The 19294-nt window shown below is 40.8% G+C and overlaps 1 long non-coding RNA gene across 1 annotated transcript; it reads left to right on the top strand.

The window, feature by feature from the left end:
• The first annotated feature begins 13860 nt into the window (after nt 1–13860).
• On the top strand, nt 13861–18715 carry LOC119741523. Its single transcript, XR_005272741.1, has 2 exons — nt 13861–16125; nt 16525–18715. It is a non-coding gene; the product is annotated as an uncharacterized LOC119741523 (long non-coding RNA).
• Nucleotides 18716–19294: the final 579 nt, after the last annotated feature.

Here is a 19294-nt window from a genome sequence, read left to right as displayed (position 1 = left end):
CTTCGCCGCACATTTATGAAGTGATTGCCGTAAACTTTGCTAGAGACATCAACAGTATGACAATGTGGCGCTTGGACGGTCCGCGCCCTCACGACCGTGTGTGGTGTATGGGAAGCAGGCGATGCCGAATCTGGTCAATGTACATGTATACACGCACACACATGCGGTTTATGCTTGGATGAGTCGACTCGGCATTTTTTACTCTCTCTGCCACAAATTGCCCAAGGGTATTTTTTGCCGACGTCGAGTCAACTGTGTGAACAATTTGACAAGCTGGGAACTTGGCACTGTTGAGGCAAAAGTTTACGCTATCATTTAATGGGCAATTCAAGATTATATCTGTACGGATTGATTTGTTAGCAATTTTTGAAAAAGGAAAGGTCTTTTTAACGTAACTTCCAGTCTGATGACGTCATACGCCTAAAACTTCGCACACGTCTTAAGTGGGTCAAGGTCATTATACACACTAATATTTAGGCGATTCCGACAAACTTCGCCACAGACATCTATTCAAAATACATTTTTGAACATTTTCAACCTGTCGCTAGAGGGCGCTCGAAGATTGCATGACATCATCGGTAGATGATTTGAAGAATACTATCAGTCAAAAGACTAACACCGTTGAAAGCAAGTTCATATCTATAACCACTTTCAAATAATAAGCCACTTCCGGTTTTGGCCTTTTTCGACCGGAAGCAAGGGTCACGTGATTGCACGCACACTGAATGAAATAAAGACCTCAACCTACTCTACCACTTGACGGCAACAGAATGCTGCGGACGCGTACGGTTGATTTCTTATGCATTTTTAAATATTAAAAGTGTCACAATTTAATTGCCTATAAATAAACACCGGATGACGTCATCATGACGTCATCATTACACAATGTTGTTTGAATAAGGGTCTTTGCTTGGACAAAGAGTGGTGTAAATGAATTACTGGCAAAGAGTCGAAAATGCCCTTTGAAAATCGACAATTTTTTTTAAATTTTTGTGTACAAAGTCTATGGGAAAAATTAAATATTCAAAATTCTATAATAAATCGCGTGATGACGTCAGCATGCCGTAATGATTCGGCACACATCTGCAGGTGATGTTCTAAGTATGTGCCAGGTTTGAAGGGAATCGGAATTGTTTTAAGGCCAAAAGTGGTGTGTAGAAAAAACGTGTACAAAGTCTATGGGATTTTGTGCAAAAAAGAAGTGGAAGAATAAGAAGAGGAAGAGGAAGAAAGAAAACTAGAGGTCTATGTCTGTTTGCAACAGAACATAGGGCTTTTCCGCATTATGATTTTTTTTAATCAATAATATAACCTGAATATGCATGAACATAAAATCTGTCAAAGTTAGCCGAAAATCGGCTAAAACGGTCACTGTGGACAGGATTTGACCTCGGCAATACGATGTATGTGCGTGTGCACAAGGTCTTTGCTTGGACAAAGAGTGATCTAAATAAATTACTGGCAAAGAGTCGAAAACGCACTTTGAAAATCGACAAATATTTTTTAATTTGTTGATGACGTCATCGTGACGTCACTTCGAACTTTGCATACTAGTATGATTAACTACCTACCCACCAAGTTTCATGACAATTGGACCTTTCCTTATATGAGTTTTGCAAAATCGCATTTTGATGACGTCATGATGACGTCACACATTTTTTTTCAAGTTTTGTGCAAATAGCTATTACATAACAGACCAAATGCAAAAAAGAATTTTGCATTTTGCATGTTGCGTTCGGGAGATATGGCTAAAAGGTCCAAACAAATAAATATTCATATAAAATCTCAGGATGACGTCATCATGACGTCACCTCATTTTTAATCTATAACACATCCTGATATAGCCACATACCAAGTTTCAACCCAATCGGACTTACATTTCTGTAGATATAAGACTTCACAATATGTACGTAAATTTTCAAAAATCAATAAAAAATTAGGTGATGACGTCATCGTGAGTCTAGTCTTGGCATAATTTTTGTATGAGGGTCTTTCTTGGCTGTAACTTTGATGACGATTCCAGATCGCCAAAATACGAAAATGGTGGCTTGAAAACGTGTACAAAGTCAATAGGTTAAAAATCCCACAGCAGAAAAACTGCACCTTTAAATGCGTGATTTTCCTTTAAACTGAAACATTTTTATAAAATATTACTTGCTATTCTAACTCTTGGGAATATTTTCAATCAAATGAAAGGCGTAAAAAAATACGATTTCTTTTTCCTTCTCATAGTAATTCTCAGCCGAAGTTCAGAACTACTCAGTAAGATATATCAGTGTTGTATAGGGAAAGACTTGTGGAGAAAGCTGTGTACAAAGTCTATGAGAAAAATTAATTATTCATAAATCCATAATAAATCACTTGATGACGTCACCATGACGTCACTCTTCGGGACACGTCTTGGCTATAGGGACTATGCTTATGGCAACTTTCAATGATATCTGAAAAAGATTAATGCCAAGAGTGCTATAATACGTCCCTGTCTATGCGCATGCATGAACATAAAATCTGTCAAAGTTAGCCGAAAATCGGCTAAAACGGTCACTGTGGACAGGATTTGACCTCAGCAACACGTGCGCTGCAGGCTGACTGACATACGATGTACGTGCCTATGTACAACGTACGTGCATGTACATGTACATGTACATGTACATTGTGGATGTCCTGTCCTGTGCATGTTTTGAAGCAGAGGTATTGTCAACGTGAAGTTTTAAGCGTGCGCAGGGTACGTTCGAGTTTGCTTATCGCCTCGAAACTTTGAAATGTTTTAGACCTACCCTTCAATCGACAATTAAAGTAAAAACAAATATAAAAACTGCCATGGTTGATTTTTCAGGAATTTTCAAATAAAAAAGGGTATTTTTATTGTAACTTCCGGTCTGATGACGTCATTTGCCTAAAACTTCGCACACGTCTTAAGTGGGTCAAGGTCATCATATACACCAATATTTAGGCGATTACGACAAACTTCGCCACAGACATCTATTCAAAATACATTTTTGCTAATTTTCAACCCGTCGCTAGAGGGCGCTCGAAGATTGCATGACGTCATCGGTAGATGATTTGAAGAATACTATTGGCCAAGAGACTAACACCGTTAAAAGCAAGTTTATATCTATTACCACTTTCAAATGATAAGCCACTTCCGGTTTGGGCCTTTTTCGACCGGAAGCAAGGGTCACGTGATTTCACGCACACTGAATGAAATAAAGACCTCAACCTATTCTACCACTTGCCGGCAACAAAATGCTGCGGACGTGTACGGTTGATTTCTTATGCATTTTTGAATATTAAAAGTGTCACAATTTAATTGCCTATCAATACACACCTGATGACGTCATCATGACGTCATCATTTCACAATGTTGTTTAAATTAGGGTCTTTGCTTAGACAAAGATTGGTGTAAATGAATTACTGGCAAAGAGTCAAAAATGCCCTTTGCAAATCGACAATTTTTTTTTATTTCTGTGTACAAAGTCTATGGGAAAAATTAAATATTCAAAAATCTATAATAAATTAGTCGATGACGTCACCATGACGTCAATCTTCGGGACACATCTTTGCTATAGGGACTATGCTTATGCTAACTTTGAATGATGTATGACAAAGATTAATGCCAAAAGTGGCGTTGAGAAAAAACGTGCACAAAGTCTATGGGATTTAGGCGACAAAAAGAAGCCAAAAAAAAAAAAAAAATGAGAACAAAAACAAAGGCTTTTCCGCAACTTTGCGGAAAAGCCAAAAAATCAGAACAAAAAGAAAGGCTTTTTCGCAAAATTGCGAAAAAGCCAATTACACAAAAGTGGTTGAAAACGCACAACAAAAGAAACGTATAAACATGTAATTTATATTATTAAAAAATCATGAAGTAGAGGGCATGCACTTTAAATGACAGCTGGAGTGGGCTTCCCAATTGGGAGTTGAACAATAACCAGTAAGACACAACAAATCACAAAGAAAACGATTATGTGGGTCAGGGACCGCAAAAGCGAATCTGATCACTGTTGCTCGGAAGCATGCGGACCCGCACATAATGACAAATGAACAGGACAAAAAAGGCAAACAAATGCACAAGAACAAGATTACAAATGGCAGGGAAATAACACAATAAAGGGAAGCCCGAAGATTAAACTTAAAATTAAGTAAGTTGCGCTATAATATGAGCTGGTCATGGAAGTGTGTCTTGAGACTGGCTAGAAATGAGTTTAGTGAATTTAAGCACTGCAGAATCCCGGATTGAAGTAGGTAAGTGATTCCAGAGTCTAGGAAAGCGACGGGTTGGTGAATGGAATAAAGCATCAGTACGACCAGGAAGATGACGAAATGTGAGGATGTTAGGATGACGTGGATTAATACGAAGGTTCTCATGGACGGATTCACAGTGTACTAGACCGTATAATACCTTGAATACAAATGAGCACAGAATGAAATTTCTTCTGGAAGTGAGCATGGCCCAATTGAGCTGATGGAGTCTTTCCTCATATGACATTTCCCCCCTCCGCTGACCTAGAACAATACGGGTAGCTGTGCGTTGAACACAATCAAGCTTTTGTTGATCAGCGTCCCAAGCAGGTAAGCCATATTCCAAAATAGGAAGGACAAGGGACCGGTACAAGCAAAAGATGGCAGATGGAGAAGCTCCACGTGCTACTGTGCGGATAAAGCCTAAAAGATGGTTAGCTTTGGAAACGATGGTGTTAACATGAGATTTCCAGGTAAGTCTGGAATCAATAACAATGCCAAGATATTGGAATGAGGATGTAGTAGCAAGTGGAGCGTCTCCTAAGATGTAGATCGGGGGTTGGGTATTTCTATTCCTAGTGATATGCATGACTTGGGTTTTACTGGTATTGAATTTCATAGAATGTAAGTTACACCACTCGTTTTAATCGATGTAAATCCTGTTGAAGGATATGCTCGTCAGAGGTAGATCGAATAACACGGTACTTGAGAATGTCATCGGCAAACATAACACAGCTAGATGAGACGGAGTTGGACACATTGTTTATAAATAAATTGAAAAGAAGCGGCCCCATAACACTACCTTGAGGCACACCTGATGTAACATCAGCCCATGGAGAGACGGCGCCCTGAAAGAGAATCCGCTGCCTCCGACCAGTCAGAAAGGACTTAACCCAATGCCACAATAGACCCTGTACATTGTATTCGGTTGCAAGCTTTTCCAACAATGTGTGGTGTGGCATCGTGTCAAATGCTTTTGACATGTCTTTGAGGTAGGTGTTCATCGTCACAGACGTTGTATGCTCTGCGGACGAGGGCTCAGTTGACAGAGGACTTGATTCTTGGGTGGTGGAAAGAGTTGCTGTGCAGGTATCTGTCGGTGTGGGTAGGCTTTGCGGTAGACACTACGAGCAAGACTTCCGTCCGGCTTTCCGGACACCTCAACGTCAAGAAATGCGATTTTGCCATCTCTTTCTTGTTCCATGGTGAACTGGATGCTGCTGTGAAGCTTGTTGAAGTGTTCCAAGAAGAGCTGGAGGGTTGTCTTGCCCGTGTTGCCAGATGACAAAGGTGTCGTCCACGTACCGGAGCCAAACCTTGGGTTGGTGATCTGCTGTTGCGATGGCGGTCTGTTCAAATTCTTCCATGAACAAGTCAGCCAGAACCGGGGATATAGGAGATCCCATGGCGGTTCCAGCCGACTGTTCGAAGAATTTGTCCCGCCACCTGAAGCTGGATGAGTTGATGAGCTGGATGAGATGTTGGGCTTAGCTGGCTTGTGCTTGCGGAGGGCTTCGTTGATCTGCAGGCAGATCTCATTGGCCGCAGATTTGTCGAGGTGGCGGAGGGTAGGTTCTATGCTTTGGATGATCTCTTCGACACAGGATGACTTAGGGACGAGAGCAAAGTTCATACCCAGTGACAGGACCTTTGTCTCTGCGGCAGAGAGAGTACGCTGGCTCGGGTTGACTACGGTTTGTTTGGTGAACGACTCTTGGGAACGGAGTTGATGGGATGCACCGAACATCTCATCGGGTTGGGGGACTGGGGACGTAGGGATATAGAAGATCCCATGTGTAGGGTTTGGGGCAGTAGGCGTGGGGATATAGGAGATCCCATTACCTGGGTACGGCGCTTGGTGATGCGCGCGAATTTCTTGATCTGACGGGCTGCGGGATATTTCGAAGTCGTGGTTTACTGGAAGAACAGGGTAAGTTGCTGAATCTTTTCAAAGTCTGCATGGGAGACACTAGAACTAAGCTGGTCACGGGTGGTGGTGATCTTCCTATCCTAGGATGCAAGGGTCGACCTGGTGGAACCGATGCGGTGGCGGAGTAGAGCAAGACTCGCTCTGTGCAGAATGGAGCGTGACTTCTTGCTGCGAATAGGGTCGTGGAGTCGGAGGCCGGGAGGGATGACGTTGGAATCTCTGCATCTTTTCAGAAAGGCCAAGTTGTTGATGTACTTTGAGCGCTTGATGGAATGGCGCTCGTGCATCTTGACCTTTGCAGGAGTAAGCTCCCCGTAGAGCGAAGTAAGATGAGATTTGAAGGTTTGCATGGTGGAAAGATACTAAGACTTCTTCTCACACCTCACCGTACCCATCCTTATAACATCGCATCATCGTTGGAATCCCTCATTCTCCTGACGACAGGCAGAGCATACTGTTCGAAACGTTGAGTCCCTCTGGTTCTTTTCAGAACCACACATACTCAGAAAAGAGATTTATTCACATGGTGCTACCGCAAACTTATCTTGTCTTAGTATCTTTCCACCATGCAAACCTTCAGATCTCATCGTTTTATGCTCCATCTGTTGTATTTGTATGTTACTATGTTGCATATTGAAATAAAAAGCAAGTATATACATGTAATTCAAACAACTAAACAAACTTTCTTCTTATAATTTTTAAACTTCTGCTCAAAAAAATTCAGGGGAAAGTTGCCAGGAAGTGCCTCAGATTGCACCTCAGTGCAACTAGAATCCAAAATTTTCCCGAGCCCTTTTATTAAGTTGGTCCCGGAACCCACGCCAAAAGGGTTTTGCGGCTGAACCAAACTGCCCCTACGCTATGATTTCACCATGACCATTTCACCATGTTCAATACTGCTTAATATACATAAATATATATAGAAAGATAAGTCGTGTGTACATGTACTTTGCACCACATGAGGAAAAAAAAAAGTTACATATACACTCTGTGTGTCCCCGTCCACAAGGCTCTCGAAATAAATACAAAAAAAAAATTATAAAAAATTGAAAAACTCTCTTTTTGGCACACAAAGCCCATAATACCAGTGGTAAAAATGCTGCATCAAATGGCTTCAGCTAGCGTTTGAATTTGGGCTAGCTCGAATGGTTTCACACCCCCCCCCCCCACTTTCAAAATTGTTCCGCCACCCTTCATGGCCATTCACTCCCCGAACCTGTACATTTTATTTTTCGCGATTGATCTGCATAACTGAGTGAAGTGGCCTGTGTTTGGCCCAATCCATTCCACTCCCATTTTTCTCCATTTGTTTACCATTTTTTTATTTGCTATTTCTTCTCCAAACACGTCTTCGCCAAGTCCATGATGTAAATTTGGACAATTTTTTCGGCCAGGACGTAATCAAGGACGTTTTTGGTTTTGCCATTGTTGCTATACCAGGTGTAACGGTGTCTAATGTTGGCTTCTGCAACAGGATTACAATATGTTTCTATTTTCATTAAATTGTCTATCCTGGGTGATCTTGAAATTCTATTGAAATAACTATGTTGGAAACTGCAGCCAATGGTGGTGTTGAAGTCACCAACCACGACTAGGTTTTTATTTTATGTTGAATGGTATTCACCATCGCCTTGTTGAAGTAACTAGTGAAACTTGAAACAGTTAGACATTGAGATTAGCTGCCATTCCCTAGCCGTCGGCATAGTCGGGATGTTCTACAACTACACCACTCTCCTCTCCACCGTTACAAATGTTCCAGCGCCTGCTTACGTTTACGATGTTGGCCCTTACAATAAAACCTGTACTTAAAGCCATTTTCTAGATATATATCCTGAAAATATATGTTGAGAGCCCTTACCTTTCCATTTGACTTCTTGCGGATCAACTGAGGTGAGACATGTCCTGTAACATTGTGATGTCAGCACCAATTCTGATTGCTGCTTAGAATTTCCAACATTTGAACTTTAGGTTGGTTGTTTGAGCTCTGTTTGGAACTTTGTGGACTTCATTAATACAATACAGAAAAACCGCCGTCTTGCAACGTCTTTTCCGCCGTGAATTATAATCCTTTCGATGCTTGTTTTGTCAATTTATGTCTTTTTATCTGGGCTTTCAATTCCGGGTTCAGGTTTTGTAGAAAGTCAGTTTGATACTGTTATCTAGACATGTTAATGGCATATTGGGGTCGAGGATGCACAACTGTTCCCTTACGTGTTAATTAATTAATGCAATAAACGCATGCTACATGTATGTTGCAATTAAATCGCACAATGGGTGGCAAGCAAACAAAACCTGGCCAGTTACTGATTTGAATTCAAGCCTAGGTTGAATTACTCAGTCACCAAATTCTCTGAACATACGGATTTAATATTAAATTCTCATTTAACTTCATTTATAATGCGGCTGGTGAAAATATTGTTTACAAATGCTTTTCCATATGTATTTATTCGTGTTCCAGGTATTTGTTCAATTTTCGTGGTGTAGCTGCAAGTTTCCGGCTAAAACATCTTTTTCTATGCGAGTCGTTAGTTTTTCATGTCGGGGATGAATGGATGGAGTTCTTCTACCTAGCACTTAAGCCATGGGTGCACTATATACCAGTGGCTCAGGATCTGAAAGAAACAAGGTAAATATGTGCTTTTTCTAATTTGGGGGATTTATATATATATTTTTGGTGTGTGGGCTTGTTTGCATGTGTGCTTTTTTAAAATCTTTTGATTTTTTGTATATTTTTATTTCGTTTTTATGCCCCGCGGCGAAGCCGAAGGGGCATACTGTTTCCGCCTTGTCCTTCCGTAGGTGAGTGAGTATGTGTGCGTGTGTGTGCGTGTACAAACACTGCCTTGTGGGGTACTGGAACAATGGGAGATACCCCACAAGGAATGCCCACCAACTTGCGGGGTACCGTTTTGGTACCTAAATGTGGCGTAAGTCGAACGTCATCGCCCTCCTAAATCTCACTGCAGGCAAAAAGTTATCGTCCCAAATCCCTATGAAATCCCCACATTTAAGATGCTGGAACGTCTCCTCAACCGTCTTGCCCCCTTCATTGAGAAAAACTGATGAAGGAACATGCAGGCAGGCTTCCGTCCCGGCTAATCTACAACTGGACAACTTCAATAAACCTCACTCAGTAAATAAGGGACGGCTTTCCACCAGAAAATCTGCCAACTCCTTCAGAAGATCCTGGATATGACGGCAGACCTGACCCTTACTCAGTTTATTGGTGTTGTATCGAAAAATAGGTAGTATTTATTTCTTTTTTTTTTAGAATTCAATGGCAAAAGAGAAGAGTACATCTGAGAAGAGTACATCTTAAACGGAACGGTCTCCCTTAACCCTAACTCCCTAGACCTTTTTGCTAGGATGTAGCCTCAATCCTGCAAAATCCTCCAATTGGCCTCATGGAAATATAGCATATAGCCTCAATCCTGAAAATTCCTCCTCTATTTCTTGAATATGGTCCATGGAGGGGTGACCACTGCCTGAATCCTGCAAAATCCTCCGGCTATGACTGTCAATAGGCTGAGGCAGAGGCAGTGATATCCTGGAGCAGTGCGGAGGATGTCAAGTATAATCAAGGGCTTAATTTATGCACGGCTGAGCATAAACAACACAAGGTCCGGCGAGGTTTAATTAGAATATCGCGAACAAAGGGCTTGATGGTGGCAGCGAGTAGGTGGGAGTGTCCAACCTTCGAAAACATCATTCTTAAGTGTCACATCCCCGTGCGTTTGGGGAGGGGCACCGCCTAAAGACCCCCCAAAATTGACTTTTAATTAGAATGTCGTGCACAAGCACGATTCCAACGCGAAAAGATAGTATTCGATGAACTTATCAATGACCAATAGTTTAAGAATGAGAAATCCCGTGCATTCCTTGCTTAAGAATGGCCTAATTAGTGCTAATTATTCACCTTTTTACGATATAGAAAAGCCTGCCCAGCACATGAATGGACTGGAAATCATACCCAATCATGACGGATCTTGAATTATTAAATTACGAAGAACCGCATCGAAGGTCTGAATCAAGCACAAGATTAAGGATCTGACGAACACTTTAGCGATCCTAAGGGCCATTATCTCCCCAGATTGATGGTAGTTCTTTTCGGCATAAAAAAAATGAAACAAAATGGTCGGGAGTGATGATTTTCCCATTTAAAACTCCTATCAAATTGGATACACCAACTTTAGAAGCGCAAACTAATACTAAACGAGCATGTTTCCCACTCATCCGAAAACATAGATCCCTGCTGTCCGAATAAAGTCATGTGCATGTTTTACATATTTTTACAGTTGTCCATGGAGAGTGTTTAACTTTTCCAACCAAAGGCGCACATTTTGTACTAAAAAAGTGGGGGGGGAAAAGAATTTCATATTATTATCAGTTCGATACATCCAAGTTCTTTAATTTTGATCAAAATAAACTTGAATGGGCCGGTTATGAATGTGTACCGGTACTTTTTTAGTGGTTGGAGGGGAACACCTATCGTGTATATTTAATGGTTTTAAATAGCTTGGTGAACTAAATAATAAATGACGCAAAAAGTACTTGTTATGGCTGATACATTAACATCAATCAGAACCGCTACAATGCACTGCGAGATACAATTTCTAACTGGTTTCCTTCTTAGTTAGGGCCTTTAAAATCAGGGAATGGAAGTGTTTCAAAGGACACCGTCTGGTGGCGAGTACCGCTAGGAAATTTAAAACTAACACAAAAAGTAATGATTACAATCAAGTTTTGATCATGGCCCACTCATGCATGATCAAAACATGAAAGTGAAAGTGAAAGTGAAAGTGAAAGTGGCCAAATTCCTCGGATTGCACCACTGTACATCTAGAATCCGGTTTTTTTTCTGAGACCCTTCAGCAGGCCTAGGACTCCACGTCGTATTGGCTTCGCAAATAAAAAGTTCCACGTTTGGATTTAAAGACCCCCCCCCCCCCCCTCTGTGATCAGGGAACGGGACCGACACTGCTGACAAGGCAACAGTAGGGACGGGGGCACAGGGAGGAACCGGCATTTAATGAGGGGGCACCGAGGTCGGATCAACATCATTTCCCCTCAATTTCCAGGCCACCACAAGTGCTGCCAATTTGAAAAGCAGGGGATGGGCTGGAACTCTTTAAACGCTTCAAGACGCTCTTTTTTCGTATTAATTTATTCACATTTTATAAAGCTGTGCGGTTAAGGAAAGTCATTATAAGGGAGTAGTCGACTGTATTCCTCTCCGTTTTATCAACTCACAAAAATTCTTTTAGAAGAAACTTCCTTGGCAACCTGGGGGCACCTTGGGCCCTTCGAGAACCAAAAATTACGATTTGCAATGAGAGCCACACTGCACTGAGTGAAATTTGTTTTTGAAAATGCATGCATGCATTATTAAAAGTTTTTTCCGCGAAACCCTTAAACTTTTTTTTGTTTTTGTTGCGACCCGAGAGCTGTTTTGACTTTTTGAGCCTCGAGTCTTGCGCATCTTTTGATACCAAAAAACATACAATTCGGACCAGGGGTTGCTGCGCAACGAAACATTTCCGGCGCGTAAATCTGAATTTCCCATATACGTAGTGCGCACATTTGAATTACCATTTGTGCATATGAATAATTAATTAATCAGGTCAAGGTCACTAAAGGTCAGTGGAAAAAATGGCAACAGCAATTTTCTTGTTCTCAAGACTCATAACAATACACTATAATGGTTGACATCAATTCCCTTTTGTATTTTGTTAGAAGCGTTCAGTTGACCACCTTAGACTCTAAACCACTTTTTTTATATTTCAGTTTCATTATTTAGCCAGACTGCCAAAATGCTCTAATAAAAATCTTGTTGTTTTTCCCCATACAGAACTCTGATAGAGTTTGCAAAGTCAAATGATCAAGTTGCCAAGGATATTGCTAAAAGGTAAATGTACACTTACTTCACCCCGACCCAAAAATTCCATCTTTTGAATATAGACAGAGCTGGATAGGGTTTAATCAAAATCTCGGGAACAAATCCCCTCATTGTGTTAAAGCATCGACCCTGATCACAGAATGGCCAGTCTTAAGTTTCGCTAGATCAGACAAAGGCCCATTGGCCAAACGTGGCAAATTTTGCATTTAATCAAAATTTTGAGAACAAGAACAACACCAGTATCATTTGATAGCTTGGAACTTGTAGATTATGGAAATATAACTTGAGAGCGATTGTAGATCAGACTAATTAACTTAAGAGCGGCCCAAAAAGCGTGGAGGGTGGGCGTGGCCTTCACCCCCTCTTTTTCCTTTTCGCTGCTACTATTGCAGCACAACGGTAGAAGAGAAATTGAAAGCAGTTTGTGTTGATGCCTTGGCACTTGCGGAACATGAAAATATTAATTAAGGTTGCTTTTTAGATCAGGCGGAAAAAAAACAGAAAGGGGCGGGACCTCACCCCCCATGTATATTTTGGCTCCTGTCGTCGCAACGCATTTCTTAAATCCTGCCAAGATTCTTTGACAGTTGTTCAGATGTCTTGCGGTTATTTTAACACCAGGTTTATGAAAATGTGGCATACCTTCGTCACAAAATGTCCATTTCCAACACAGGTATACCAAATTTCAACTTTTCCCATTGAAAAGCACATGCACATGAAAGCGTGCATCGAGTGCCGACTAGACTAACAAATCAAATAGAAGCTGTGCAAATATACTTCAAATTAAAATGGGAAAATGAAACAATTTTTATTGATGCCTTGGCACATGTGGACATAAAGAATATCACTTGAAGAATATAACTTATGTATATAATCCAAAGTCAGACTAGTCAGGGTCGGCTTTAAGACAATCAAGAGATTTGTTCCCGAAATTTTCATTAAACCCTATCCAGCCAGCTCTCAGTCTAATAGTAAATACGGTACCCACTGCTGTATACATCGAACCAGCCAACCGATCTCGTTAGCTCGGTGGTCGAGTGGTAAGACCCACCCGAGTGACTTGTTTTCAAACTTTCATTGGGGAGGTAAAACTATATACTGTGTTAATACGTCGAAAAAGGGCAAAACCTAATCTGATAGACAAAACATAATTACTAATTAGTTATTGACGATCAAGTTGTGTTCACTAATTCAATGTTATATAAATATAACTGGGCTTGATTGGAGTAAGCAGTACTGAGAAATCATCTCAACGTAAAGTGGAGGGAGTTATTCAAAACCAGCCAACACTAGTTATTATTCACAATTTTCTTAAAACCAACCTTGTTACATTTGTTATAATTACACCTCGTAGCTTCATTAGAAAAATGCTTATAATAATTGGTGTGCCATGAAAGCTACCCATAATCCAAATTGTGGGATTCTTCTTTCGTGGTACTTCTGGCATTTTTGCATGTTCAAGATAGCTGCTTCCTGTAATGTGTCAGAACATCGACCTAGAATTTGTGGAGTTCATAAATATGTACTGTTCATGCTCCTTTAAAATGTTATTTAAATTATTTAAAAAGTAAAAGGTTATTTAAATTATTTGTGTTGTTTCAAATAATTTGCGTTCTTTTTTATTATTATGAAACAGAGGGAGGGACTTCATATGGAATCACCTTCAAATGGAGGATATATCTTGTTATTGGAAAAAACTGCTGAAGGAATATTCCAAGCTCATCAAGTATAAAGTGGTAAGAAACAAAGACTTGCATCAGGTACTACCATAGGAAGAGTAAGACAAGAAAAATGTAAACACTTGTCACTCAAAGGTAGAAACATAATTAAGCATCACCTGATTTGTTGAATTGTTTGATCTGCAGTTAGGAAACATGCCCATAAAGTTAAACAAGCTATTAAATGTATAAACAACGGTTGTTTCAACCGTAGACTGATAAGTGTCGAAGGTGTCTTGGCGGTATCTGCTTGACCATGGATTGAAATTGTGTCTCTAGTAAGACGTCAGTTGTGATTTGGTGGTGTTTTTTTTTCAGGGGGGAGGTGGGTTAATATTTTTGTAAATTTGCGTAGCTTGCACCAAAGGTAAGACTTTGTGCATCAAATTTCTTGTGCAGCTGCGCGCAATAAACGTACGATTGATTTCACGAAAACTTGGTGAAGCTGCCTAATGTTTTAAATAATCTAAGCATCTTGGACGAGGATAATAACAGCATTTACGACGGCTATTGTTTCGGTTTGCGGGTAACACAATGTGGTAATAACTACGCTCAGTAGATATTTAGTTTATGAAAAGAACTTGTCCTGCTCATTAATCCACTTTCGCTTAGTAGTTTTTAGTAGATCAGAACAGTCCTGCTTTAAGTTTTACAAAACAATGAGGTTGCATCCGAATTCACAGTCTTGAGCTAGGTCTAGGTCTTCGCCGTTCGAAAATACGCGGGGACCGGCTGACAATTGTAGCTCTGTTCTGACCATACCCTACTTGTGGGGTGATGTTCCTTTCATCACACATCACCCCACTATTTTAACAATAGAAAACATCACCCCATAAGAGAATCTTTAGAAAAAGGGACAATGGGAACACAATGGCCGGAGTGCCTGGAAGCACACGGCCCGAGGCGCTCGCTGGACGTCACGTTTGGCAGCCATGCATTGCATGGCCTTATGGGATACTTACCCAAGCACCGGCTCGGCGAGTCGGCTCGGCGAGTCTGCCAGGCTTGAGTAAGCACAAGAGTCGCGTGAGAGGTAAATCGAACGCTGTCGCGCTTGCACGAGTAAGTGCGGGGGAATGTTCAAACGACCCCAATACCAGGCTGAGAGCGCAGGTAGTGGTGTGTGCGTAATTGCTCGACACCCTGGAAACGAGGTTGGATTATGAGGGTTTTTGCCAAAATCATAACGATTTCCCTCACCATCAAAAAGTCATTGCCAACGAGTGAATAAGGAGAGGTAAAGGACCGTCCAATAAATTACATCAGCTCGAAATGCCGATTTTTTTTCAATCCCACTCCCCCTGGGCTGTATGCACGGCCATTAGTTAGTGTGAACCCCTTCTGCATGCGGTCCCTCAAATGTAATAAACTCTATAGGCAATTGACTGGTCGGAAGCACTTAAAAAATATCGAAATGCCGAGGGTTGAAGAGTACAGTTTTAAGCTTTTCGATGCATAAAAGGTGGTCCTTGGAGGTATTTAATGTGAGAAAGTGCATTGTTTTCATAACAATTTAGTGAAGGAAAACCGTCACTCTGCGTATGTTCACATTGGCTTGGACCCTTCCCTCCCCCCCCCCTATGCATGGTGTATACCGTGTTTAATCTCCCCACACCCTTTCGTGCGTACGTACTTTATGGGCGTACTCTTTTCTTGAAGTTGTATCGCATTTGTACTAAAAACAAATGCTGATTAGCCCTTTCTTGAACTTTTGGGCAATGCAAATGTTGCAAATGATTTAATGATGCCGTTTTAAGTCCATTGACGATTCTCCCAATCGCCCCAACATAAAAGGCAAACATAAGCCTGAGGGCCATTCTTACTCACGAATGGCGCGTTACCGAGCGGCATTATCCGAATTAAACTCCACCCGTGACGTCCCCTATTGTTTCCAGGCTCCATTATTTTGGACAAATGGAACGATTTTGTTTCATACAAAGACTTGTCCTTTGTCCTATTGCGTAACTGTAAACTGTATTAGAATCAATGGAATTATACAGAATTGTACTGCGAATAAGAATATGTTCTTACGTAATCAATACAATGCTGGATTCTAGACGCGCTTGGTACAAATGCTAAACCCCACCCAGGCACCATGCATTCGTTCTTGAATAGCGTGCTTATAACACGCAGTGTTCAGTCTCAATACGTTGGAGGAAATAGTGCCGTACAGTGGAATTATAGCGTGCCAGGAAACCGTCTTTGATAGGTGCTGAAACTAGCTCCATGGATATATCGGATGATAATTTACTGGCCGCCTTAAACATTGCCTGGGACATATACAAGACCATTTCGACACTCCGAATGAATATGAAGATTGTAAACTATTGAATGTAAAGGTAAGAAGTTACCCTTTTTGTCAAGTAAAAATAACAGCTAATAAAATCCAAAATTTAAATGTTGTATGTTGAGCATGATAATGTCAGATACATTAAGTTTTATTGTTTAAAGCCCGGTTCATACTTGTCGGCATGATATTCGCACATGCTTTCGCGTGAAGTATTGAACCGGGCTTAATTTGTTATCTGATTTATTCAGAAATCGTGTTTGCACTAAGACTGTTCTAATTCGAAGCTTTCTGTGTCGTCACTTTGCAATTGTCAAAGCTACCCTGTGCCTTTTACGGCTTTGTAAGACTTAAGTGGATTTACAGGAAAACGACCTTATGCTTCCGTCTAATTGTTTGACCCCAAAAACTACTTTTCTGATTTTGTTTTCTTCTAATTCTGGCTATACAGACTGTGGATAGTGTCACGAAGAGGGTCAACACTGTAGCAGTCTCCAGTCAGACTACTTCGTATCCAACGCAACTCGAGACTATAACTACTCATCATTAGACAAAGGAAGGACGAGCTAAAACCACTAAAAATTGCAAGATTAAGATTTTGGTGCATTTTTTAAGCAAAACAGCTACAAGTCTTCCAGGCCGGGTTTACATTGCACGAACGATTTTCCTTCAACTGTTCTTGGACACCATGGAAAAGACCTACACATTTTTTCAGGATGTTGAGTTCTTGCCGATCAAGAATTTCTAGGGCTGTATGCTAGGCATTGAAACCCAGTAACAAGATTGAGATATAAATTGTACTGCGAAACTTGTCAAAACATTTGCTTTAACTGGAAACATTTATATCGTTGAAACGTTCATGCAACAGCATGTAACTATATACGAACATTCTGTGCAAGAAAATATGGTTCTTGACTTCCGCCTTAACACTGTAAGAAGATGTTTTAGGAAAAATTCCATTTGAGAAACGGCGTAGCATGCTATATAAGAAACATAAATGGTTCCTAAATCTCACGTAATCTACGAATGATGCATAAAATTCCATTTGAGAAACGGTGTAGGACTTACGAGAAAATTCTGTGCGAGAAAAAAAAATGGTTCTTGACTTGCGTATTAAGCATTGTTACGACATGTAACGTACAGTGGAATTATCAAACGGTGTAGTAAAGTTGCAACTGTGCAAAACTATAATTGTCATTTTTGGTGTTTCTTTATTTCCCGCTCCATTATTTTGTAGGAATAGAGTGATGGAGGCCTACCTTCCAAAATGATTACCTGTCTGTGAGATCGTTTGCCAGTTTTTCCGCGTTTCCGAAATAGGTAACGATGGAATTCCATTTTTACTTGGTTACTTTATTTTTGAATTCCGCGTTTCTGATTAATTATCACAGTTTCGCGGGATCGAAAAAGGCAATTCAAGCTTCCGCAGTAGCGTACAACGTTTTCAGTCTAAACAAATCTGCGCCAGATTACAGAGCCAACTTACACTACCCTAGTTCACGACGTGCCACATGTACATGTCCAAAGTCCAAGTCATACGTTGTTTTTTTTTGGGGGGGGGGGAATAAACTAAGACATACTGGGGTCAACATAAAATCACCTTATGTAAATGTCTTTATTATAAACGCATGTAGCGAAAAATGTTGCCTGTTTGGAGCAACATTTTCACGGTGTTATTTTTTTTACTTAAACGAATTGTTTTTGTTTTTGTTTTTTAAATACATACATTTTCAGCTACAAGGGTATATTTTGTTTACACCAGACGACGCACGATCAATTAATGTTGGCTTGTCACTGACCGGAAATCTCGATCTTATCCAATCTCAGTGAAATGTTTACATGTTATCTTTGGCTCCCAGGAGAATAAAGTGCTAATGAGTCTCCATTGGAGCATTTGCAAAAATTTCATTGTGTAGCGCCATCGTATTTCATGCATTGAGGCTAGCCCATTGCTTGCCCAGCAAATGTGAACTTAAACCGCCTCCATGTTTATTACCCTTTATGTGTTTTACCAAGATTATGTAATCGGACAGGAGCAAATACAAACTCCGTGCGTTCGATTGCTACCCCCGCGTTTCTCGTGCAAGCGCGACAGCGTTTGATTTACCTCTCACATGACTATTGGCGCTTATTCGATCCTGGCCCAAGTAACTGACTCGCCGAACCGCAACGTCCGGCGGTCGCCTCAGGACGTGTCCAAAACGGGCTTCCACGGGGCATAGAGCTACAAACCTTATGTAGCGCTATGATATTTTGCCCAGCAAACCACGGGGAAAACGAGTTGTTTGTTAATCGGCCTAATGAGTGAACGAGCGAAGAAAAATCTCTAAATTATTTGAAAGAAATATTTTGACATTTTTATTTGACATAATGATTTGCAAGCATATTTGAATATTTTTTTTTGGAGGGGGGATTGTTTTGAACTTATTCAAGTCTCCCACGTTAGGCCTAATTTAAGTCAAGTATACGGACAACCAGCAAATTTGGTGCCTGTTTTGGAATACCTTACAACTTTCCTGAGATCAGCTTCAGCTAAATATTTCGACAAAAACAACATTCTAGGATCTCGATTTCCAATTAAAAGTTGCTGCCTCATGTTTTGAATTGGGCCTGAATTTCAGCGTCAAAGACACTTGTTTCGCTTTTCAAGCTACGCGATGTAGAATTATTGCAACCGCGCGACGCCGTGTGCGTCGTGTCAACGCTTGCGGCGCGCTTTGCCGAGTAAAAAAAAAAAAAGACATACTAACGGAAATGTCCAACAGTACCCGTCTGGCGCACAGTATACAAATATTTACATGGTTTGAGGTTGGATAGTCGATAATCGCTCCCCTAGGTATTGGAAGTTTTTCGTTGCAGTATGCAGTTCACCAAAGAATCGTATTACTCAACTTTTAACTTGTTCAATTCGTTTACAATACAGTGCAGCTGTAAATACAGTAGTTTGTTTAAAACATTCTTTTGTAAAGGAGGCGTCTTTATTGTCCATAAATATTCTCTAGTTTGGCATCATTGAGCTCGAGAAAATAACGCACCCGTGCAACATTCTCTTCGTGTGTAGCTCGTTTGGGCGATGTTTGCGCGCGTGTACTACACCCGTGCGACGAATGCTTTTGTAAAGTGCATGCGTAGTAGACCGTCTTCACGAGTTACCCGTGCGACAGTCTATTACGCATGCGTTTTTACCCTGTGCGTGAATCTTCGCGCACGCGCTTGGTAAA

The sequence above is a fragment of the Patiria miniata genome, unplaced genomic scaffold, assembly GCF_015706575.1.
Source record: "Patiria miniata isolate m_02_andy unplaced genomic scaffold, ASM1570657v1 HiC_scaffold_11, whole genome shotgun sequence".
NCBI lineage: Eukaryota > Metazoa > Echinodermata > Asteroidea > Valvatida > Asterinidae > Patiria > Patiria miniata.
The sequence above is the reverse complement of the archived record's forward strand: the minus strand, read 5'-3'. Positions and strand labels throughout refer to the sequence as shown.